The sequence below is a fragment of the Dermacentor albipictus genome, chromosome 2, assembly GCF_038994185.2.
Source record: "Dermacentor albipictus isolate Rhodes 1998 colony chromosome 2, USDA_Dalb.pri_finalv2, whole genome shotgun sequence".
Lineage (NCBI taxonomy): Eukaryota > Metazoa > Arthropoda > Arachnida > Ixodida > Ixodidae > Dermacentor > Dermacentor albipictus.
In genome coordinates this window covers 197,164,908-197,190,263 of record NC_091822.1, presented here as the reverse complement: position 1 = coordinate 197,190,263, position 25,356 = coordinate 197,164,908, and the positions used below count along the sequence as shown (strand labels likewise).

Sequence of the window (25,356 nt, the reverse complement as noted above, 5' to 3'; positions counted from 1 at the left end):
TACACAGTCATCTGCGAAGAGCCGGATAGTTGAAGTTAAAAGGTGGTTAATGCAAATTGAAAAGAGCAAATGACCGAGAACTGACCCTTTCGGAACGCCAGATGTTACTGCGGTAGATACAGAAGAGAACTTGCAATTGCGCGCTGTCACATACTGGGTGCGGTTAGACAGAAATTCTTTTATCCATGCTAAGAAATTGAGATCTATATTAAGCTAAGTTTGAAGACAAGTAAATCATGCGAAATTGAACAAGAAGCCTTTGCGAAATCAATTAATATAGAATGTGTTTCATATCCCAGGTCGGCATTAGTGAACAGGTCGTTAGTAAAAGATAGGAATAGCGTTTCGCACGAAAACATTTTGCGGAACCCGTGTTGGGAATTACTGAAATACCTACTGGACGCAAGGAAATCTATAACGCGCGAATATATTATTTGCTCTAATATTTTGACAGAAATGCATGTTAGTTAAATAGGACGGAAATTATCGCGAGAATGTACATCATCTGACTTATGCACGGCAACCCCCTTCCCTATACTTTGCAGTCCGAGGGCAGCGCCTGCATTTGTGATGACTGTTGAAAAAGTTTCGATAGAATCAGCGATGAAGATATTTTTGTACGCTTTAGCATTTTCGATGAAATGCAATCAGGACCTGCAGATGACGCCACCTTCAAATTATCAATGAGTCTCTCAACGCCAACAGGATTGATCGCGATGGCGTCCAAATTGGTAGGAAAGAAAAGCTTGGAAATCGCAGAAATACAGTGGGGACACCTTTCTGAAAATATGTAGCTAAATTATGGTTTATCACTGCTCAGAACTTATTTGATGCCACCGGTGTGCCGGACTGAATTAACTGAAGGTGCGTATATTTTGTGCCATTTATTATGCTCCAAAACTTGCGAGGATTGAAGGATAATATAGCGATGGAAGTGTATCGAAAAGTGTATTCTTGGCATTTAACACTGCAGTACAGTACTCTCGATTTACGTTGATGTAAGGCGTCCGACGATCAGTCGTGCGTGACGGTTTTGCGCGCCGGAATACCCGCTTCTTTTTGTTGCGCAGTCGTTTTAAAGAATTATTGAACAATGGCGAGCGGGAATTTGACGAAACTTTTCTTTGTGGCATAAACTGATTAACCAGAGACAACAGCTCGGTCTTGTAGAGCAGCCAGTTGTCTTCAACTGATCGCTGTTCGAAGCCAGAGAAGTGATAATCCACAAACACCAGTAATTCCCGGTTTATAGCATTGATGTCTGCTTTTCTATAATCCTGGATAACCTTAATTCGTTTCTTCAAAGAAACCTGTGCCCGCAAAGTGAAGTGGATTATAGTATGGTCCCTGATTCCGGGTAAATATGTCAGAGAAGAAGTTAAACAGTTAAATAGTTACGCAGTGTTGTCTACTGCTGTTTTCAAGTTGTGTTGCCTCTGAGCGTTGTTTGAGCTGTAAGTATACCTGCAGTAGACTTTGAGCGGCGCAGCAACACACGGGAGATTAATTTTGGTTATTTGGCATTCCGTAAGGCGCGGATAATGTGTACGTACATATGTAAACACTTTTTCATTCATCGCGATCGAACTAGCGACACTGTAATTAACTTCAATTTGCACACTGATCCACTGCGGCAGTTATACGCAATCATCGACAAGCAGCGCGTCTGAGTAAAGGGGACGGTCTTCTAAATATATTGAAACACTGGTAATAATAAGGTCATTTTTGTCAAAAATACCAGCGGCAGTGTGCTTGGGGGTGTGCGTGGACTTACTAATTGGCAAAAACGAAGCACAGCGTGCTAAACTACGCTAATTAACTTTTGGCAGGGCTGTTGCTATAGCGGCGAAATGATTGTCAGATAGTGAGATACTGTTCAAGGAATACGACGATACGTCGTGTGGCCATTTACTAAAATTTTTCAGAATGACACACAGCTTCACAATAGCAACCAGGAAATTTCGCCAAGATACGAATCCTCGTTTCACGCAGTACTAATGCGTACTTTCACTAAAGCGTGAGTACTTGCGGTGCGTACAGTGCTCAGAGGCGCGTCAACGTAGAAGCCGGCGACACGATGACTGGCAACATGCGTTTCCAATTTCTTCCAAATGAATTAATTGGTATATCCATTTCTCTGCGACTTGTATCCGAGAGATGGTTATGCCGTGATCTGAGGACAGCCAGTAAATGGTAATGCATTGTGCGGTGGCTCGTTTTGACAGTGTGGTCGCACGTACGTATTGGCAAAGTTAACGTTTCATTTCCGAATTGAACTGAATTATTTGCAATAATGTTGCGGGAGACCAGCAACAAAAAAAAAGAAAAAGCTGATTAAACAGCTTGAGAGGACCTGGCCACTATACAAATACGTCGGCCTAACGATAGTTGCAACAAGAAAAATATATATATTGTAAAGAAGAGAAGCGGACAGTCGGCCGTCCGCCAGAGACGCCTGTTCACTTCCGGCCCGCGCCAGCGTAACGAAGAGAAAGACGCACTTAGGCTCGCGCTCTCGGGCTGCGGGCAGAGAGAAGAGAACGCAGAAGTGAACAGGCGGTTCTGGCTCGCGAGAAACGCACACGCGGAGCTTGACTCCCGTGCTCCTCAACACCGCGCATCTCCTGTCGCGCAGAGATCTACAATGACACATAACATGAAGACGAAAAAAGTGCCAGAAGGAGAATATTTCTAAATAAAAAAGATTTTTTGAGGGATGGCATCCTAGACAAGGCAGTTTCTGCTGCCGGTCTTAGCACAACATAGGTACGCTAAAAGTATTACAGTGGAGTTGCCGTTCCACCTGTTCCGCTGCTATTGATTCATATTACCTCTGTAGCCAACACTCACCTGATATCATTGCATTGCGAGAAACCTGGTTACCAGCAGAAAAGGCAATCCTTCTGAGAAATTGCCGTACATTTCGTTTAGACCGACCGTCTCGTGGTGCCGGCTTAGCTATCTAGGGCACAAACAGTGGCCATCTTCCTATTCTTTTTGAGCTCGTATGCCAATTGACTCGACTTACTATGCATTCATATACTTTTGTTAATTTCAGCACATTCAGAAAGGTCTTACAGATGGATTTGCCTAATCAGCAATGGGATAATGAAGAAGAAAATGGTATAAATTTATTTTCTGTATTAAAAGATTCCATAAAAGTCTAAATTCACTGTGCACTCCACTAAAAGTAGGTCTTCTAACCCGTGGTGGAACGCAGAGTGCTCAGGCGATTACAGGATAAGAAAAGCAGCGTATAGCAAGAGCTACTTCATAACCAGCGTCCTAGAAATTGGAGAGACTAAGTTCGAGGCAGCAACATTCGAAAGAACAGTTGCAAATTCGAAAGACAACTTTGAGTGTAAGCACTTCGACTTTCTTTCACAGGCTACGAACAGAAAAGCACTTCTTCGATTTCTGAGAAATAAGAAGGTCTTTCCGGCACAATTAAACGTCGAATCTGTGGTTCCAACACCCTGTGAATTGGCCAAATTACTGGAAGCTATTGCTAAAGGTCTAGAATGTCGCTTTAAGTTGATTTTGCCCTGTCACGCTTCTAAGAAGTTCTTCGTAACAAACTTCGAAGAAGTTACAATTTCGGAGCTGAAAAATGTACTAAGCCAGCTGCTTAATTCAGCGCCAGGCCCCGGTGACATTACTACGGCAAAAAGAACTTTATTTAAGATATCGCCAAACGCATTGCGTTGCATGCAAATCCATTCTATTAAATATTCGTGCGCATGGATTCCTCCGGAAAGGAGACTAGCAAAAGTAATCTCATTATTAAAAAAGCAAGGGGCCGGTTATGTATTAGATAACATTATGCCGAAATCTCTTACATATAATCTAGTAAAACTCGTAGAAAGAATCTTACACGACTGCATAGATAATTGGGGTGACAGAGAACATAATTTTGAGCCCATGTCAAGTTGGCTTCAGACGTAAGTGCTCGATTTAGTGTGTCCACGTCGACTTAGAAAGTCGTATTCAACTAGCTCGATGTCAGAAAAGATATGCAGCCTTGGTCGCTTTGGATATCACTAAGGCGTATTACAGCGTAGAACGTGTAAGCCTAATAAACGCGCTTCAGCATGTTGGTCTGCCAAAATATTTTGTCGCGTGGGTATATGAATTTTTAAACGGCAGGGAATTTTGCTGCTCTCTGAGCGGATTGTCTTCATTAACTTACAAACAGTCAAGAGGTCTACCACAGGGATCAGTCCTATCGCCATTGCTGTTTAATGTTTTACCGAGTACTGTACATTTGCAACAGGATGTGCATGTGTACTTATACACCGACGACATCGCATTTTTTTCTGTGCTGGTAGACTTACATGCTTTGTACCAAACCCTGCAGTATTATATTAAACGCCTAGAAATGTGGCTCCATGGTATTAACCTCTATCTTAATATAAAAAAAGCGCCGTCCTAGTTTTCCCTCAAAGCATTCTTGTGCAAATTTCGGTTCTTTATCGGCAAGACAGGATCCCTCACGTGAATTCACTTAAATATCTGGGGTGTAATGTACGCCGAAAAGCTTAATTAGAGCAGATTACCTCAAAGCGACCGCGCACATTAGGAATGCTGCTTAGACTCAGCAGCAATCGATCAGGATGTCATCGACATGTTCTCATGATTATCTATTGCATGTATGTTCGCCCGATGATAGAGTTTGGCTACGTTTTGTTTTCTGGCGGACCTGGATACATCATTCGGCCTCTGATTCTATAAGAACGAGAGGCATTACGTCTATGTCTTGGGCTTCCTAAATTTGTCACTAACGATATCTTATATCAAGAAGAACGCCTGCCTTCTCTTCTCATGCAATTTCATATCCTAACAGTACAAACTTTTCTAAGTATATATGCATCACAAAAGAGGAGATTACAATATGTTTTCATTAATCAATCGGCTTCATTTTTAACTATCAATGGCATCGCTCACGTTGCCCTGAAGTTGTTTTAGGACAAAAACTATCGGACCCATTAAACGTTCGCCTATACGAGGTGGTCTTTCTAAATTCCTCGGTTCCAGTTGCTAAAATCAAATTTGATCAAAATTTTCCAAACAATGCTAAACATTTGCCCTATCAATATCTGAATAGTATTTTGGAAGGCCACCTTGCACACCTGGATACAAAGGTCGATATAGCAACTGATGCTTCCGTCTGTGAAGAAAAGGCAGGTGCGGGCATTGTATCACCGCATTTAAATTTGTCTTTTTCGATTCGGCTACATGACTTCGCGACTATCTTTCAGGCAGAAATATTGGCAATTGTCTTAGCTTTGCGCAAATCACCATAATTTCTGCCATCAGCTGTGACCTTAACTGATTGCCCGTCTGTTCTTCATCATTAACCCAACAAACCACAACTTCACTAACCCCACCCAAATTGTCAGATTAATTAGGAACTTTTTATTCTCTTCTCACAAGACACTTACGTGTCGCTCGTTTAGCGTAGGTGCCAGGCCACAAAGGTCTAACCTTAAACGAATATGCAGACGCACTCACAGTAGCACCCCACGATGGTCCTATAATCCCCACTTTACCTACGTCAGCTTTCATCACTGTGGCGCTATTGAGGAAATATACTACTGCAAATAACTTCGCGCAGTAATCGCTGTCAACCCGCATCTCAATTGCCTTTGGAACGACAAATGGCGATCCACTAGAAAAATTGAAGTAACGATTACAAGCCTATACGGTGCCGAGTCTCCCCAATGAACTTTTACCTCCGCAGGTCTGGCCTGACTATATCGCCTTTGTGCCCTTTATGCAATGAGAGTGAATCTCTGGAGCAGTTCTTTTTTGACATGCCGCCGTTTCATCATTCAATGGAAAGGATTTTTAGAAGATCGCTTCCAAAAGCTTGGCTTGAATTTGACTCTTCCTGTAGCTCTTTCCTTTGGGGCTACCGTACTGGGTTACAGAGGAACGTTTGTGATACCATATGCATCTGTCTGCGTGAGACAAAAAGAATTGCATGCTAGACTTTTTCTTAACACTTATTATGCTCACAAATTTATTTTTATGTAATACTTAGATAATTGATTATTCATATCTGTAACAATAGACACTTTACATCCCATTTGCAAGATACTTATTTCACTCTAAATTATTCAACAAAAATATAATAACAGTTTTATCACCACCCGATTCATGGCCGATCCCCCAGAGTGGGTTGCGCCATTTCACTAGGGAACAAGGACAAGAAGAGGAGGCAGAAGTAAACAGGCGTTCTGGCGGACGCCCGGGTATCTGCTCCGCTCCTTTACAATATATGCAATGCATTGTATATGGCTCACGCACAGACAAAGCCCAATTGCGTGTGCCACGTACGTGTCAGAAAGATATACACACAATGTTTCCGATAAACAGCAAAATCAAATAAAACAACCAGAAAGATTTCGCACAAACCAGAATGAGTTTGTGGTTTATTCTGTTAACGGGCTTCCTTCTCGTCGAGACACGAGGCATATGCAGCGGCTCAGTTCTGAACACATGATAGTCTGGTGCCATTCGCGCGGTGATCGTGAGGACGACAGCGAGGTGGCCGCTTTGTTTTCCTGTCCCGGATGTTTGACGAGAGCGAGGCCGCACCCTTGCACACGAACTATGCGCAAAGCTTCCGCCGTGTGTATTCTTCTCCGCGCAAGTCTTGAGCTCCCCGGTGCCGAGATAAGGCCTGCTGCAAAAAAGGAGCGTGCAATCTCCACGCATTCTCAGCATTCTATACGGCGAGACTCGTCCGGAAGGTCCAGACGTTCGCGGGTTGTCGTGTCTCTTCCAGCCAGCTACGGCGACTGCGCACACAGGCGAGTGGGCGATTGCAATTGATTGCCGATAGCAGATTATTTGTATCTTTTTTTTCTTCATTTCCTTTAGAAGCGCGACCTGCAGTGACAGGCCATCTTCTATTTTTGTTGCTGTTTTGCTTTATTCTTCGGAATAAGTCATCTTGTTTTTCCTTCCGTTCCTCGTGTCTGCCATGTCAGTTTCTGTCCCCTCCTTTGTGAAGCGCAGGCGGGCGTGATGCTCCTAGCGGCGGCAGTTAGCCAGCGTATACTCACTGCTTTCATTTTCCTCTCTTTCAGTTGTTTACATGTTCTCAAATCAGAAGAAATAATAATAATCATCAGGACAATGAAAGGACATGTCTCACACGTAAACAATGATCGGCAGTAATGGAATGAGAGCGCAGAAAAACGAGCTAGAAAGAAGATAATAAAACAAATTCGGCAGAACCCATCTCGCGATGACTGTCGACGGAAATACGTTTAGCTTTGAATCAATACAGCGGCACGACGTATTGCCACCGTCGAAACGAACTATGTATGAAGCGTGTGCTGAAGCGGGGCTCCTCTTGCGCGCTGCCGTAAGAGCACTCAGCGCCATCTAGCGTCGCTGCCGCGAAGTCTGCACGTGACCTCCGAAATGCTTGGCGCGCCGGTTCGTGCGAGCGCCGAGAAACGCGTCATGAGGCAACCGAGCTCATCTCTCGCGCTTGTTTCTAGGCGCACTACGCCATGTTGTGACACTGCCGAGAAGTCCGCGCGTGGCCTCCGAGACTAGAAGCGTGGTGCGCCGGTGCCTGCGAACGCAGAGAATTGATCCCTCGTTTGCCGCACATCCAGGTGACACGTAGAAAACTTGGGTCAGTGATCCAAGTTCACGAGAGCTTCATTGAAGAACTGCACATATCCAGTGCATTAATGGCGCAGCTCGCTAAAGCGTTGGTGTGAAAGGCGTCTGTTGAACGGCGGCGCTTACCCAGTGCACTTGCGACGCAGCCTGCTAAAACGCCGGGTTGCTGTACTAGAGAAATCCTTGTGACCCTTGGACCTTTGGATCTTATCTTTTTGGCAATTGTAGAACGGCACATTCCCAATGGCGCATGCCAGTTACCGAAGTCGGTGTCAAGGACTTTCATTGAAGAGTGGCACACACATACTAGCAGATACTTAACGACCCGAGTTTGCATCAAAGAGGTCCATTGAAGATCAGCACAGGTTGAGTGGCACATACCCCGAACTCCAAGTGCATGTCAAAGAGTTTTATTGAATAGCGGTACCGACCTAGTCCCGCATACAGTGACCCATGTCGGCGTAGTTCTTTGAAGAGCGGCACGCATCTAAACATTGTCACATACTCAGTGAGGTAAGAGGGCTGGTTTCGAACCCTGTTCCCTCAGCACCGCAACCCATTAGACCATGAAATAACCAGTGACCCAGGTAGGCGATAAATTGGCTAGAGACATAGACAGTTTACCCCCTGGGAAGTGAGTCTCTCGCACATCTTGCATCCGGAGTACATTGCAGACATGGGGCACGTTACTTTCGTTCGCAGTCCTAGCAACCAAAAAAAGAAGAATTTACTAAAGGGAAAGAGAATTGAGAGTTTCAATTACATCGCGGCAATTTCTTCGCAAAGAATGGGGAACAGGGCACAGGGCACCGTGCCCGGCCCTATTGTCTTTTTTTTTTTCACGACAGTGCCATCTTGTATTAATGCCCCTCGTATACTGCTGAAAAATAAAAGACCGAACAGCTTAAAACGCCTATACGGCGCAAGAAGCCCTTCTAAGTAAAGCTTCGACTTCAACTCTTGGAAGCAGTTCTGGCTATCTGCTATAAAGCGTATAGGCTTTCACACGGAGCAAGCCATTTTGTGAGCGTGGGAGAAAACGATTTCCAGCTGAAAGGAAAGCACAAATGATACGAAAAATAACAAGCGAATTCGGACCGCGTCATACAGCTCTCGGCGTATCCGTGCCTCGGTTACGGGTCGTGTAACGTCCTGTTTTTTTTTCTTCGTTTCTTTTTTCGCAATTGACTTGGTCTGTCTTATTTCGCCGAGACAATTTTGTCGCCGATGTGGATGGCGATACTTACTGGAATGTGAACGTCCTGCGAGGAATGGGGAAAGCTATGCGGGAAGCTTTTACCGTTGCTCGCGTGACGGAATTACAGATGAGTTTCAGCCAGAGAGAGAGAGATAAAAGCAAAGGAAGGACGGGAAGGATAACCAGAGCATATCTCCGTTTGGCTACTGGTACTGGGCATGGGGAAAAGATCGAGGTGAGAAAGGCGGGAGAAAAGTACAGAAAGAACAGCGTAAGACCACATCTGCGTGGTCGCTGTCACGCAGTCTATCAGGGTGTCATATAGTCGCACCCAGTGCCAGCGATTATCGACACCAACACGTAAACAATATTTAAGCAATCTTATTCTCTCTCCAGAAAAGATATTTCCACCGCAGAATATTTAACGCATATTGTCACGTTGTAGTGACGGTGACATAACATTTAAAAAATCTGCAGCTGAATTCGCAAAGTGGAAGGCTAGAGCGCGGGGGCGGACGGAGACAAAGGAGGCACACAAAGCACACTGACACGGCGCTGACTTCCACTATGTTCCACTATGTTCCACTATGTTCAACCAACAAGCCCAACTAGTTACTCTGCTCAAATTCGTAAAGTTTTTCACTCGTAAGTGCTATCCGCCTTCCGTAATGATATGTTGAGCATTAGGGTTGACTGGTATTTTATCTTCAGAACAACCTTTTTTTGAATATGGACCCTGTTCCCTGGAAGCCGTCAGTGCGCCGCAATGCTTCTTATTTACTACATAAAAAATTGGGAAGGGAGGTGGAAAGATAGCGTAACCAAAGGAAACATTAAATAAGAAAAAACAAGTCTAAGGTTGCGAAAATGAGAGAAAAGAATTAGGTCAGTACAAACAAACGACTGCGGACAAAGCAGCACAAAGAACATAAGATGCGACCGCCAGCCAATCCTAAGTGGATAACGTAATGGCGATTGCTTGGTTCAATAACATTTAGTTGTCGAAAACGAATATATTTTATCTTTGCGGCTCAAATTTCCGAACATATTATCTACGTCCACCTTCCCGATGGCTTTTGACTCTTCTTGCTAACGTAGCGCTCGTCATTCTGCCTTCATTGGAAACAATAAAATGTACTTTCTCTATCTCTTTCTCTTTCCGAAACAACTACGTGCTTGTTGCTATCCACACTGACACCACCTAAAGCACGGAAAAGAGAGAGAGACTGGCCAGCAAGGTCCGCGGTGTTATCCCCTGCCAATCGGGTAGCTTTTTTTCGCGAACGCGAATCAACAATCCCAGTTAAATCAGGGGTGTAAGAATAGATGAACAGAAAATGAATAAACCCGCAGTCGCATAAGCGTTCACGCGTCGATTTCGCCGCAATGAGTGCGTGCAGTTGCGATGGCAACGGGCCTCCTGCTGCTGCTCTTACGCACTTGCCGAGCGAAGCCGGTAATTGTTCTTGTAACGAGAGCGGTGTACGCGCATAATACGCAGATACACGAGCGCACACCTGCGTGCTTGTCGACGCTCAAGATAACACGCTGTCCGCAATAGGCGAGTCATATGAGAAACACAATAAGGAGAACGCCGACCAAAATGGTGTTGTCAAAGGGGTTAGACATTTCGGCTTCCACACGGAAGATTCAATTGTAGGTAAGCGCTATAGTCCTGTTTCACGTGTGTCCTTCTATCCTCGACTTGTTGTTTGCGCTGAAGACTTTCGTTTCACACGTGTCTTGTTCACTGACACCCACTGATCAGTGAACAAGGCTCAAGCCGGAGCCGTTACCCCCTTTGAAGGAAGGAATCTTTATTTCCCGCTGAACAATGGAGGAGGGTCAGGACAAACATACGAGAAACATATAATAAACACCGCTGATACGTGTACATTGAAAATGCGTAAATGCGAAAATGGTATGCTGTGCAACGTTATCAACAAGAACAGGGCAACGGCCATAACACCACAAGGTTAGAAGTTTCACAATGTTTTAAAAATGGAGAGCAAAAAGGGAATACGGGGTTTAACATAAAAGTGCCTTTAAAAGCACTCGAAACAATTAGTATATATACATCAGTAAATAAATTACGATACAGCCTAATCAGATGGTTAACACCTTTTTGGTCGATGTTCTTTTTATTCTGTTTCTCACGTGAATCTGCTTCCCCACCAGACGAGATGTCGCTCAATTATTCATCTCGTACTGTATAGGATGCAAATGAAAGCCGTTGCCAGGTTGGCGTAAATGGTTCGGCAGGCACGTTCGCTTGCAAAAGGAACACGGCGGCACAGAGGGTCGAGCATGTATCGAGGTCGTGCATGGATCGCCGACTGTCAGCAGTGTTTACCAAAGAAAAACGCAAAACCAAATGTGCTTCAACCTTTCTTCTCTTTTCTCTCATGTTCTTATTCTTTTTTTGAGTGCCCAAGTAACGCCATTAGGCTGAATTATTCGGGCGTCACGGTCAGTATTGCAACACTAAATGCATCGCTTTAATTCAAACGAGCCAAACAGACTGGAAATAAGTAATTAAGATATGAGAAGGAGGAGCGAGGCAGCTAAAATATTTTGCAAATCAATTCTGCGGAATCATGAAGAGGAAAATTTGGTCGCAGCCGAAGCTACTCAGGAAGCACACGGGGATTTCTCAGGAAATAAAGCTTCGTAGTTGAAGAAATATGCTTTATAAGTTACAAGCATTCTGAAATTTTCTTTTTTCATTACGAAGATATGTTTACATTTTAATTTATTTAAAGGACAGTAACCACAACAGAGAGAACTATCAAAAATGCCTCTTAGTGTTATCAACAAGGATTAATTTAATCATTTACTTTATTAAGGAGGGAGTATTGATTTCTTGAGAAAATCATGTGTGCTGAACACCCAATTACACAGTTTCGGTACCCGCAGTGTTTGCTTAGCGGCTATGGCGTAGGGCTGCTGAGCACGCGGGATCGAATCCTGGCCACGATGGCCGCATATCGATGGGGAAGGGGTCAAAATGCGAAAACACCTGTGTACTTAGATTTAGGTCCACGTTAAAGCTCTTAGACGTTCACCACACAGCCCAAGTCCGTCGTCTCCCGCTAACCCCGGCTGGCCGCACAGTGCTCCGGAAGCTCGAGGCTATCCCCTTGCGCCATAAAACAGAACAAAAACAATCGAGGCTATCCCCGAGGTTACAGAGTACATGACGATTCCGCGAAAGGTCAGGGGCATATTTATGCCCCACCTCTACCCCGCAACATGGACCCCGAGGTCCATCAGGGCCGTCGGCAGGCCCGTAGTGAAGCCACATGGCGACGCTACGGCTCGCAAGATGGAGTGGTCTACACAGACGCAGCCAGACGCCCTCGCGGCGACCTCATGACCGCGGTGGTAGCGGATCACAACGGAGGATTGATAGAACACACAACAATCACGGCTGGCCGAGTGTTGGAAGCGGAGGAAACCGCGATTGCCATGGCCATGCATGCGGAAGCGAATACCGTCATCAGCGACAGCGAGCAGGCCATCGGCAATTTCGTCCGCGGTAGAATTTCCAAACAGGCGTACCATGTCCTCACGCGTCGCCCCCTAAGCGGCTTGAAAACCTTCGTGTGGACCCCCGCTCACGCGGCTGTGCCCGGCAACGCGTCGGCTCACAGTTTGGCTCGAGATCTCGCGCGCCGAGCCTCGTCCGCGGATGCGGACGGCGTGAACGAGGAAGAGAGACACGAGGAACCCTGCGAGACTTATCATGAAATAGCCCATAGGTATCGCTTGAGGCGTCGCGAGCTCCCACCACCGGCCAAGCAACTCGATAAAACTCAAGCGGTCGCGTTTCGGCGACTTCAGACAAACACATACCCACACCCAAAGTACATTATCAAAATCACAGGGGGCAAGGAAAGCGACCAATGTAGGCTCTGTTCAGAAACAGGAACACTCACACACATAATGTGGGAATGCACCTCGCTCCCGATTTCTCATCCCGCAGTCAGCAGCGAGACTGAGTGGACAGCCTGGCTCAGTTCCGGGGACGTCAACCGACAGCTTGAACTGGTGAAATGGGCGGAGAAGGCCAAGCAGGCCCAGGGCCTTACTTGAGCCCAATCCCTCAGCCACGTGCCCCTTTAACCTTCCCCCTTTCAATAAAGTTTATCACCACCAGAGAACTCCAAGTGGTCCAAATTTCCAGAGTACCCCACTACAGCGTGCCTCATAATCAGATCGTCGTTTTGGCACGTAAATCCCCATAATTTAACTTTATTTTTTTAACACTTTCGGTGAGACAGGATTAGCTGCGGTTGAGCGGCCGTGTTCGTTCTCTTTGTGGCGACCGAAGGTTTAGATCGCCGTTTCGCCGTCCATCCTGTGGCCAGAACAAATGCTACCCCTGCCCAATAATCACACTTACAAGTCACGCTTATTATGTATGATACAGTAATGAAATCATAACAAGACAACAAAGAATGACACGAAGGACAGCATAGAGACCACTATTTGTAGTTCCTAATTGAATTACATGAATGATAAATAAGTGGAAATGAAAGTAGATGAAAGAATAACCGGCTGAAGGTGCGAAATTGAGCTACCTCGGCGCCGTTTCCTGTCCACTTTCTGGGGTATCATGTCTGTCTATACTATAATTAACCCTAAGAGCGTTTACCAGCGCTATGCATATGTATATGTATTACTCAAAACAGCATTGCGAGAGAATGGGCCCCACTACAAAAAAATCCGTCTCTGTACCGGCAAGCAGAACAATGCGCACATAGTTTCACTCCCCGCGACCCCTTGAAGGGTCACGAGCTGCGGTTTGGGCAACACTATGCTAGAACGACCGCCCCGGAGAAGCATCGGTCCCGGGTTCGATCACCCGGGCAAATATGAATTTTTCTTCACCTGCGAAACTACATTTCTCGAGAAACCCGCGTGGGCCTCGTTTGCAACTTCGGCTGCCGTCGGGTGGGTGACGAAACTTTCCTTTTAAGCGAGAGACAAGCTGGAGAAGAACGACAAAGCACGTGCAGACGCACTAAACAAGCGTCAAAGACGTACTTTTCTAATATCAGTAGAACCTTACTTCCTTCGTTATTTAGAGGTTTTAACATGAACTACGCAAGCCATAGCGTGTTCCACGACGGCCCATGCACACTATCAAGTAAGCGATAACGAGGTCGACTTTGACGTGAGTGAAAAACGTTGTTCGGCGAAAGCGAGAAGTAATCGCGAGTATTTCGCTCCACAATTAATCCGCACAACAATGACAGCCGAGACAAGAGAGGCGTGACGAGTTTGGACTCGCTGTGCGAGAGCCGTGTCGGGGCGTGTCAGGGTGCTTAGGGAGAAACCTCGACCAAAACACCGATGTTTTCTTTCGCATTTTTTTTTTTGCTTCTATACACGGGCACAAGAACGCTGACATCGAGCAAAGAACTTTGACGAAATCTTCCGGCAGTGAGAGGAGGACAATTTTCATCTAGGCACTACGTTTTTCTTTGAATGAAATATCGAATCTGGCAATACTTCAAAACTATTTCACTCAAACATTTCTGATTACATTATGACGTACGTTTTCTTCCGTTATCGCGATAAAGCACAGTCAGGTCAATTTTCGCAGTAAAAGAGAGAAAAAGAGACATGCGGAAGCCTTCGTAAAATACACGAGGGCCTCAAGTTTCCTTTCCTGTAAAATCACTAAGTAGTTTCTTTTTTTTTACGTTAGAGTAAGTTTAATCGAAATCGGAGCTCAGCAAGAAGTGACGCTTCCCATCGACCGGAACGTGAGTAACTGAGTGAATAAGGATGCTTGCCCGAAAGTCAAAGTATAGGCGTCCGCCGCTTGGCGCGCCCTGGTTAGATCGTTCGCTACCGTGCTCATTAAAGCTGGGGACTGTGCCACTTTGCTTGTTTCGCATATGCAGTAAATGGTCTTAGCTACATTACCGCAAGAAAGAAATCTATTATTTTGTATTACTTTTTTTAGTTGTCTTAGTACAGACTGCTCTAGTCTGAGCAGCCTACCTAGTGAAGCGCTGCATGATAATTAATGCTAAATATGGAGATCGATCTGTGGGACCATGTGTGAAGTCCCCAGTGAAAACATGACTAAGGGATCACAGGAAGATGGCCGACACAAGCAACGTTGTTAGAACGTGGCTCCGCGTACGTGTCTCCCTTGTTCTCCCGTACTGCTCACAAAGCCAAGCCCTCCTTCCCCTCCCCCCTCCCCGACTATTGCGCACTTTCATTTCTTTTTATTTATTTATTTATTTATTTATTTATTTATTGCCACTTGGTAGAGCGACTGGGAGCGTCACCTGCACTTTTCCCCTGCAGTTTAGTAGCTCTGCATTTATTAGGGGCCGAATACAACAAAGTTTTTCATTTTCAAGTTCCGTCTACCATTGGCTGGTCGTATTGGCTAAAAAGACCTGCAACGTCACGATTCGCTGGCGTTTGCTCTCAAACAGCTCTTGAAGAAAGTATCTTTTTCTTATGACACCGGGCCAGCTTATTCATACGGCTGCCACTTCCGCCAGGACATCCTGACAGAGTCGACAGAGTTACTCGCAACGCCCTTGCAATACTGTGAAGGTAGCGCTATTAGAGAGATTTAGATTAGTGGACGAAAGCGACTTGCGTTCCCTAATCTAAATATCCCTAATCTTTCATTTCGCCGCAATCTCGCCCTTCAACGCTTTTTTTCTTTCGAAAATCACATGGCCGATAACAGTCCCAAGCGTTGAGTGTCCCGATTAGGGAACTTTCGCTTGACAGGTTCTGTTTGAGGACCCAAAGTAAAGATGGCGAGTACGATTTCAGAAGAATACTTACCATCTTGTGACTTGTGATGACTTGATTGACTTGTGATGCAGGCGATGATTCGAATAGCAAAAGTTATTTTCACAAGTACATTGCATTTACCCCATGGCGCTCCAGAAATTTAACGCTGGCATATCCCGGCAGAAATTTAGAAAGACCACAAAGGAAACTAATGCTATAGCAATGTTAAACATACATCGTTGACAATGACGTCACGCTATTTCACCGTGCTTACCGTAGCTTCGTGGCTAGCTCTGGATGTGAAGTCCTGTAATTTCTAGCAAAACATATCCGCAAACAGCTGCAGAGAAATAAAAGCACTGCGCTATAGTGCATTTGCTATCCCTTATGCGCTATGACGTTGTTTGCTATGTTGCAAACTGGATGCAGCAGCGTATCACCTTTTGCGTGCCTTTGTCGTTCGCGTTGGTTATAAAATACCCTCTGTGAAAAACTCTGCAGAGTTATCTACAGGTTTTGTGTTTTTCTATGCTACCGTGCACTTATTGTGAATTGCCTTTCCGTAAAGCTGCAGCTCAAGATTGGTACATTCCAGTCAAGCAAATATATGATATTACACGTGTGTCGATGACAACGAAAAAGATCAAGACACTGCACAAAAATTATTGTAATGCGTTGGCTGACAAGGTGCTTTCAATTTATAACAGCTGCCCGAGACAGGCCCGAAGAAGAAGGCCAGAAGACAGAATGAGTGCATAAAGATAACGATAAACAACAGACATAACATTCACACTAGACATTGACCAGGGTGTCTACCGAGCTGACATTTCCAAGTTCCCCGAGTTTTCCAGGTTTTCCCTGAGTGCCTTTGCAAAATTTCCCGAGTGGCACAGAACTTTGTCTTATGTCAAGACGTGCAGACACCATGTTGCCCGATGCTGTCACTCCCTGGTAAGCATGTTAAAAAAAACGACTTAATCGTGTTCGAATAGTGACTTAATCCAGTTTGAATAGTAAGGAGTACTGTTTATTTTATTCATAAAGAAAAAAGAAGCGATGGGTTAGCAAAATGCACAGCGAATAAAATATATTAAAAAAAACTGTAAAGTCCATTGCAAATCGACGTGAACATTCTCAAATACGAATAAAAAGTAGATGCGTACACAAGCAAATCTCTTAGTAATGAGCTATTTCTATAAACTGACAGCAAGCTTATAGGTATGAGGCCCGAACTTCGTCACAAGTGAGATACTCTCCCAACAGCTGGTAATTTCCAACCTCAACTGTCCCGAAATGCTCTCAGCCCCCGCAAATCGCCTGAGCGTTGCGTTTCCCTGCTTTAAAGAGTTTATTTTGGTTTTGATGGGAGACACCTGCATCTCGACGTCAGCCGACACTTAGTTTTTCGAGTTCAAGCTCCTTCAACGAAGCGGCCGCACGCTTCCTTTCCTGTATTTCTGAATGCGTAGTTCCTTTCTGTGGTCGTCGTCGTCCTTCCACCGCGCGTTCGACCCTCAGACCATTTGAAGCGTCCTCTTAGTTGTACATTCAACGTCCGATTTTTAGGGCTCCCTAGGTGCCGCGAAAACGTTCGAAAAATCGGTCAGGTCGAAAAAATGAATGCATGTCTTTTACTGCCTTTAACGCTCAAATTGCCACAGGAACTTCTGGAAAAGCTCTGAAGGTCTGCCAGCACACTTATTAGGCATATCGGTGCTCGTACTTTGACAGGAGATGGCGAGTGCACGCGCGTGTAATTAAGGAATACATACTGTGTCCCGTGACATTGCCCCTCCCCACGCTTACTAAGCTTTACCGCATAACACTACTGTGATGAGGCAAAGCTGCCTTTGGAACCCAACATTATGCAACGTGTCGTGCTTTCCGAGCTTCGAAGCCAATCGCGAGGACCACAAAGGCGCAGTCGGTGCCAGTGCTGACAGTGGCAAACACGGCGCCGAACGGCAAGAGGCTTACCAGCGAACGTCGAAGCAGCTAGGCCTAGCGTTGCCGCCGTGTTGGCTCCGGCTGACAGCGAGACTGCCTCCGAGAGTGCAGGTTCGAGGCAGCGACGTAATCAATATGGCGGCGGTGGTAGCTTTGATTGCCGTTTCGGACCTGCGGTCACGGCAAAAAGTCCGGAAAATTGGTCTGCGAACGGTTCTTGCACCCGAAATTTCAGAAGTTTCAGAAATTTCCGGACGTCCGGAAAGTCGGTCGTTGACTGTACACTGGCAACTCCAGCCGACGACACGGCGTCAAAGACAATTCGTTACGATTCCTCTCTGTTACTTGAGCCACCGTCACCGCGACTTTCGTTCCCTATCAATAAAATTAGATCCTTTTCCCTCATAGAAGCACCAATTACCTGAGTTTTCCCGATTGGTAGACACCCTGGTCATTTAGTCCGCAAATTCAGCAGCTACTTGAACATGAGCATCACCGCAAAACACGGTGCTCGATGTTCTACAAGAACACCCAAAGACAAAGGCTGCACGTGGCGCGATTTGCACCCGCAGCGATCACTCACAGCGCAGGCATTGCCACATCCACGCAAGACCTGCCATTGCTTTTTCGCGGCAGCGCTGCCACGTACGAAATTATGGTCCGCATTTATCTAGCAGTTCGTACCCTTGAGCAGTTCCTTATAACAGGAGACGCCCAAGTGCGACAGCGAACACGTTATTATCGAAGGCGGTCATGTGAACAGTTCTTAACAATGAGCAGGGTAAATTCAGTCCTGAAAAACGCGCACAAGGAGCGTCCCCGCGTTTGGAAGCCTCGGATGATGTTCAGCACCGCGTGAAAATGACATCGACGCCTTGCGCAGCCAGTCAACGTAGCTTTGCCTCCTCCTCTCCGGCGAAGGAGTCGCAGACGCCTCAGCGCGGACGGCGCTCGTGCTCTTCCTTATTTGTTCATTTTTAACCTCTGTCCGCCCACTAACACGTGTGCTGGTGGGAAACTCCAAACGCTCTTCTACACCTCCAAAGCATGCAAGTGCACTTCATACACCATTAAATAGCACAGAGATCCAGAATTGACTTGTTCGGCGTAGAAACGAGGCGCCAGATGCCGAAATCATAAAACAGAGTTTACACTTCTGAAACGGATCGTGTCTTTTTCTTTTTTGTTTTCTTATAAGACACCTGCGACTGCGAGGAGACGATTGAGCACCTCCTTTGTGACTGTCCCCGTTACAAAGTGCCAAGAAAAGTGCTCGTGACCGCGCTTGAAAAACTGAACAATCGCACCTTTACAGAGGAAAAAGCTCTAGGACGCTGGTCCAGACGGGCTTCGGCACTCAAGGCCTTAAGGGCTTTGCTGAAGTTTTTAAGGACATGCGAATTGTGCGACCGCCTTTGAATGTTGTAGCGCGTAGTATCGCGTAACTGTGTGATTTTTCTCGTTCCCACTTTTTTTTTACTTCTTCTTCTTTTTCCTTTTATTCCCTTTAACCCTTTCCCCAGCACACGGTAGCCAGCCGGTACTTACACTGGCTAACCTCCCTGTCTTTCCTCCTTTTTTTCTCCTCCTCCTCCTGACATTACAATAAGGTATTTGAGTTTCTTAATTGGGCGCGTTCCTTGTACGTCCACGTACTTCCACTCTGAAATTCGACATTTTTTTTATTTAAAAGAAAAGGAATCAGTGGCCTGATGGCAGATAAAACTTTGGAACTTATCTCACCGTCGACAGAAGCATCTCAGATACACAGACGTAAAGAAACAGATCACAGCAAAGCATGTACCATTACCAAAAGAATGAAACTGAAGTTTTAGGAAATACTGCACAGAACTCTTTTTATCGTGGCGACCACACTCGTCGGAAACAGTTAAGCAGACAGCGACGAGGCAAACTATCGAAGAGTCAGCGACGCAGCAGCAAAGGTCGAGGCAGCTGCCGTGTGCCCCGCGCGACAGGCGCCGACGGCACGAACAAACGAGCTGCACGCGACGAGGTGACACGCCGAATGGCCGCCGAACTTTTCGATGCGACATATGCGAGCTTGTTGCTCTCCATGCAGCGCTCTGATTGCGGTGACGAGAGCTCGCCGAGCTGTCGCTACATACAGACGTCGCACAATTTGCGCAGACCGACGCAGAGGCAAACGCCGGTGACACAACTGCGCCGCAGTGTTCTCACTCCTGCGAGTTTCGCGTTGCTAAACACGCACACTTCTGTGAAAGCAGACGCCGCGCTTGCGGCAGAAGACAACGCACGCAGCGGTGGACGTCACGGGCCGCCCGCGCGGGTTTCGTCTTTCAGAGAGGCGCGCAAACGTGCGCACGTATTTTTCCTTTCGATGCCGCACGGGCTCGGCTATACTGGCGATGAGTGCGCAAGCCGCAACAACGTTTCGCGAGGATTCAGCATCCTCACTGCGTTCATTCTGACGGAATTGTTGCTAAAAAAAAAATGAAAGTGAAAGGGGGAGGGCATTGCATGAATTGAAGTCTGCAGTTTTTACGTCCCAAAACCACGATTTTATTATGAGGATCGCCGTAATGGGCGAGGCCGAATTAATTTGGTCCCCGAGTGGGCCTAACCAGGTGACGTTGAGTTTACGCGCGTCTATGGTGAAACGAATAAAGTTGTCTCACTCACTCACTCACTCACTCACTCACTCACTCACTCACTCACTCACTCACTCACTCACTCACTCACTCACTCACTCACTCACTCACTCACTCACTCACTCACTCACTCACTCACTCACTCACTCACTCACTCACTCACTCACTCACTCACTCACTCATAGCAACAGGCAATCCCTAACGTGCCCAGCAATGTATGGATTAAATCCCAGAACAAGAGGAAAAAGAGAAAAAAATGCTGCTTTGGCCACATAAATTACTTATCGGTTGGTGGAAACTGAAAACAATTGCGTCGCTTGCTGATACCGATAGGCGTTGCATGTATTTACGCCAATTAAGAACCATGGCAGCTCTCCCAAATTAAGGTTCCTCAACCCTTCTTTATTACGTATACATATCATACACATGACGCATCACCAACAGTATCAGTCACTATCAAACGCACATCATCATGTTTCTCGCAAAGAAACCACGAAAAGACGGAACAAATGTACGGATAGGTGAAAGTCTCGAAGACTATACATACAAGGAAAACGACCACCGACGATCATTTCGAGAAGCATCAGGAGGAGGGTGCACAGAGATAGAGAGGACAACGCAGCAAGAGCTGCAGAAGAACGCGTTGTCCTGTCACTCCCGCTGTGTCAAGTCTTCGCGCTCTTCACCTATCACAGGATCCAGCACGTAGTACGTGTTTCTATTCTAGTAAAGTCCAGCTATTTTTACTACACGGTTCTATTCTTTTAACTATAGGCGCGAACACACACACGCCACACACGCGCATATATATATATATATATATATATATATATATATATATATATATATATATATATATATATATATATATATATATATATATATATATATATATATATATATATATATGCGCGTGTGTGTGTGTGTGTGCATAAACCAAGTATATGTCAGGAGAATGGTGTCATGGCGTGTCACAGGGTGGACATTAGATGGTTGACAGCGTGATAGGGTCACATTCAGAAGTAAGAAACTGTATTTTATATAACGTATCGCCCATCACAAAGCCAAGAAGGTCAGGGCGTCACACAATTACATCCGCAGCGACACTGTGTCGAAAAATCTGTATCTAAAAGGCAAAAAAAGAGCAAGAAAATAAATAACATAGGCAGGCGAAACGGGAATCACTTAAGGCGTTCCATCGAACTTTCTTCGCCGAATGCGGTCGTGCGACGGTGGCCAGTTTGACGTCCACGTCGGCCGCCAAAGAAGTGCACATATTTCGATTGACGAGATTCAAGGTCGCCAAGTAACGCAAGGGCTGTAAGAGACGACGTCTATATACGACCACTGTAGTCTTATGTTTGTTTATTACCAGAGACGAATAGAAATGTTCGCTACTAAAAATCCTTCAATCGGAAAATTATAGCTAAAATTGATGCTCTAAACCCAACGAAAATACGGAAAGAAAGAATAGAGGCAAATTTGTTTACAATTAACAAAAATGAGTGAGAGAAAAATATAAAGCCTACGTTTACAACAAAACCATATACGCTTAAGATAACGCAAAGTTACAAACATACATATCCAGCGGTATAATGGGTACCGATTGGCTCGATTTCTTTCTTAATTGAGCATAACGAAGCCAATCGACAATAAAGCCCAGACAACAAGCGAAAGAGAAATTAACTGTTTCCTTAACGAAAATATCGAAACAGTAAATAAAATCGAAGATTAAAGCGTACGATAAACCCAACTCGCAGCCGGAGGGATCCGACCCGAGTACTCGTGAAATGCTCAACCGACTGAGCCATGTCTCTGGCAATTGAAGAAAGGCTGCGGCACACTGAAACACGCCCGTCCATATGCGCTCATTAACGGCACAGCGACTCTCGCGGGTGCACACTGCACGACGAAGGGAGCGCAGCTTTCGCGACACTGCGCGATGTGCGGCCCTTTTTCTTTACTAACGGTTCGGTCCCGTAGCGCAAAGCCTTAGACAGGCTTCGTGGACTCGCGTTGATCCTCCGCGCGCAGTCAGCGCGGCACGATACCCCGAGAACCGCTGTCACTGGCAGACGCGATCTGGGTCGGGTGTACGCTCCTTGCGCCGGGCGTTTTTATTGCGGCTGCGGGAGATCTGTGGGAGGGGACTCCCCCTCCCCCGCCCGTGGCTCCGAGTGCGGGCTCCGAGGCGCGGGAAGAGGGGCCTTCCCATTCGACCTTTTACTGCCAGCCTGTCTTCGCCCTTTTCTGCGGCGCGACAGAGTTACCGGGGCAACGAACGATTGCTGACACGACGGCACGCACAGGCGAACACCCATACGTTCGACGCGCCCGTACGATCTCCCCGTGTGCGCACCGAACGCCGAAAGCTTGTGGAGCGTGGTTTTCTCCCTCTGAAAGAAATCGCAGAAAGCGAGGAAACTAGAACGATGACATTTTTCGTGGCCCGAGCACATAGCCCGTAATGCTCGTGTGCGCCACAGATGAAAAAGGTTGCAAATATAATTTCGAGGTCCTACTGGATCGCCAGGAAATACGTTTCGACTACATCTGTTGTGCGCAAGCTCCTGTCCCTAACTAATCCAAAACACTTTCTGTTTCAGATCAGCTGATGTTGTACTGCACTGTTAAAAGAGGCAGAGAGAAATCACATTTGTGCTCCGAAAGGTGTCGGTGGAGTCCATAGGTCTGCTGTGACCCCACTTTTGAAGGAGGATAACTGACACCCTGCAGCAACGGGACAAGAGCGAAATATGCGCCAAGTTCATCGCTGGCGCATACGCTTTACCAAATCCGACGCCGAAGAAGCGAGTGGGCATGCCTGCCTCACACCTAGCTATAGCCCGAAAATAACGATAAGGTTCGCCAAAGAAGAACACCCTAGAAAAAGTGCATGCTTGTGCTACTCTCAATCATTACAAATGTGCCGGTATCAACCACTGGAGATGGTGGTGCGAAAGTGCCAGTGAGGGGATGAGATTACTCGTAACCGACCACGTGGCAAAGCAGCGTCAGCGCACTTCCATCTGTATTGGCGCTCACGCGTCGTCGGGAGTTCGCAGGCGGGCAGCTTCTAGCTTTACACACGCCTCCCTAAAAGCACGGCTCTGCGGTGTAGCGCGTTGTTCGGGGTTCGTAATGGAAACTGTGAGGCGTAATGAGTGCTTGGTATACGCGCAAACGTGGCAGTAAAATGGCGTACATATGAGTTCGTCTTGGAACCTAGTTTCCGCCAAGTAATTAAGGTCACAGCACAAGTATGTGCATGTCATTTACACCATGTTGCTAACGTGCCCCCAGCTGTGTACGAACGCGAGCAAAGTGTGCTCCCCTAACCGCTAGGATTCTCCAACGAAAGAGAGAAATGAAACAGCAGCCGTTGAGGGTTGATCGAATGTCTTCACATATTTGTCCAACACCGCAGTCAATCTTCTGCACAAGAAAACACTTTAGTTTTTTCATTAAATAAGCGTGTGATGTTGCGACGAACGATGCCAGGTGCCCTACACGCATGCAAGCATACTGAGCAACATCATAAATGCTGTTAAGGCATCAAAGAGGGAGGTAATACCGCCACTGAAGACACGCTTTTTTATAAAGTGACCATCAGAAGCTTCTTTTCTCGACTTGCTAGAATTTCCCATTTGCGGTTCCAGAATGCTTTTAGGGCACTGAAGTTCAGAAAGCAACGAATATAGTAGTGGTGGACTCCAAAAACGACGGGTGTTTGAAACGTAGGTCGCAACATGCAAGTGTGGTTCTCAACTCATTGTTGGAGGAATTTGCACGCGCACTTCTTCTCAAGAACCTTCCACGAGAGGATGTGGAAAAAAGTGTCGAAATAAGAGTGTTGTGAAAACCAGCGAAAGGTGAGGCTAACTCAGGCGGGTTTTTTCTACGCTGACACACCGTGTGTGGTTTCTCAGCGGATCATGAATCACGTAACCGCTCGAAGAGCTCTGCCACTGATTTTCCGAGTGACATGTAGCTTAGCACGCTTCTCCCAACGCAGCAGTTACCTAAACAACCACCGATCAAACGAAGAGGTACGCCGCTTCGCAGGCACGGGAGGTATACTTACGTAAGCTGTCTCCTCCAAATAGACGTACAACACGCGGAGCGTCACGAGTTCAGACGCAACCGCATTCATTCTTCAAGGAACAACGACACAGCGAAAGGCGCAGAGAGCGGCCTTTGAACTCCGGCGGAAGGAAGCCGGAATACAGCACCACGCTTGTACCCAAGCAGCTGTCGCGTACACAAAAATTCGCTCAATGAATCAGCGACTCAGGGTCGACATCGCCGTCGCACGCACATCCCGCGAACACTGCTATGCACAGAACGCTGGCGATGTGCCACACTATTTTTAAGCCACTGCGAGGAAGCCGTGCGTTTGCTAGCCGCTTCCTATGTGAACGACCGCCGTCCTTTCCTCTATCTAGACGAATAGAATAAATTGTCTCAGCATCGCGAGGCAGACTCACTTGGATGCGGTTCGGCTGAGAATCGTGGCTTTGCGAGCGACCGCTGTCGTCGTCCGCTTTGCGGCGCCGGCATGTTGGCCGCGATCGATTCCACTACGGGGGCGAGCTTTTCGGGCGTCCGCCGGTCGTCTGCTAGGCGCTCCGGACAGGGTGAGGAGAACCCTCAGAACGCGAGAGCTCGGCCAACCTTCAGTTAAGGAGCGCTATGGTGTTTGGGGGCGCAGCCATTTTGAATACGGTGAGCTGCTCGTTGCAGACGGTTTGTGTAAAAGGTTAAGCACTAGAACTAAGTTACCGTACTAGTGTTTCATGCCAAATGCGCCTGCTTGTTCGGACGATAGATGAAACAAGCAGAACAGCAGTGAAGCGACCACTTCGCTGCGACAAGAGCACGGGGCCACTTTTTTGCTGCGGCAAGACGAGACAAACCGCTAAGCTTCTTACTCTTCCTTGTCATTAAAAAGTTATGGTTATTTGAACAGAATCGAAGCAGGTAATCGCAAAAGCATGTGCAGCTAACATGTGGTTGGCAATGGCGCCTGTCTGTGCGGTGAGCGCGGTCACAGCGCCCCGACCTCGAATCGAAGGCCTTGCGCCTGACGCTTCCTTTGCCAGTGCTACCTAACTCGGTCCATAGAGCTTTTTGGCGCTGATGCAGCGTTTTCTCACCACG

At 46.5% G+C, this 25,356-nt stretch overlaps 1 protein-coding gene across 4 annotated transcripts in view; it reads right to left on the bottom strand.

The window, feature by feature from the left end:
• The window catches only part of LOC135898571 (solute carrier family 35 member G1-like), a 92,312-nt gene extending 67,479 nt beyond the window's left edge, over positions 1 to 24,833 (bottom strand). The window contains exons 1-2 of one of the 4 annotated variants that reach the window (XM_065427611.1): positions 24,684 to 24,833; positions 17,597 to 17,737 (exon numbers count right to left, since the gene is read on the bottom strand). The gene's annotated coding sequence lies outside the window, so the exon portion shown is untranslated. Of the gene's footprint in view, positions 1 to 17,596; positions 17,738 to 24,280; positions 24,381 to 24,683 lie in introns of those variants that run through there. The other 3 variants (XM_065427610.1, XM_065427613.1, XM_065427617.1) reach the window with 3 other exon arrangements.
• Positions 24,834 to 25,356: the final 523 nt, after the last annotated feature.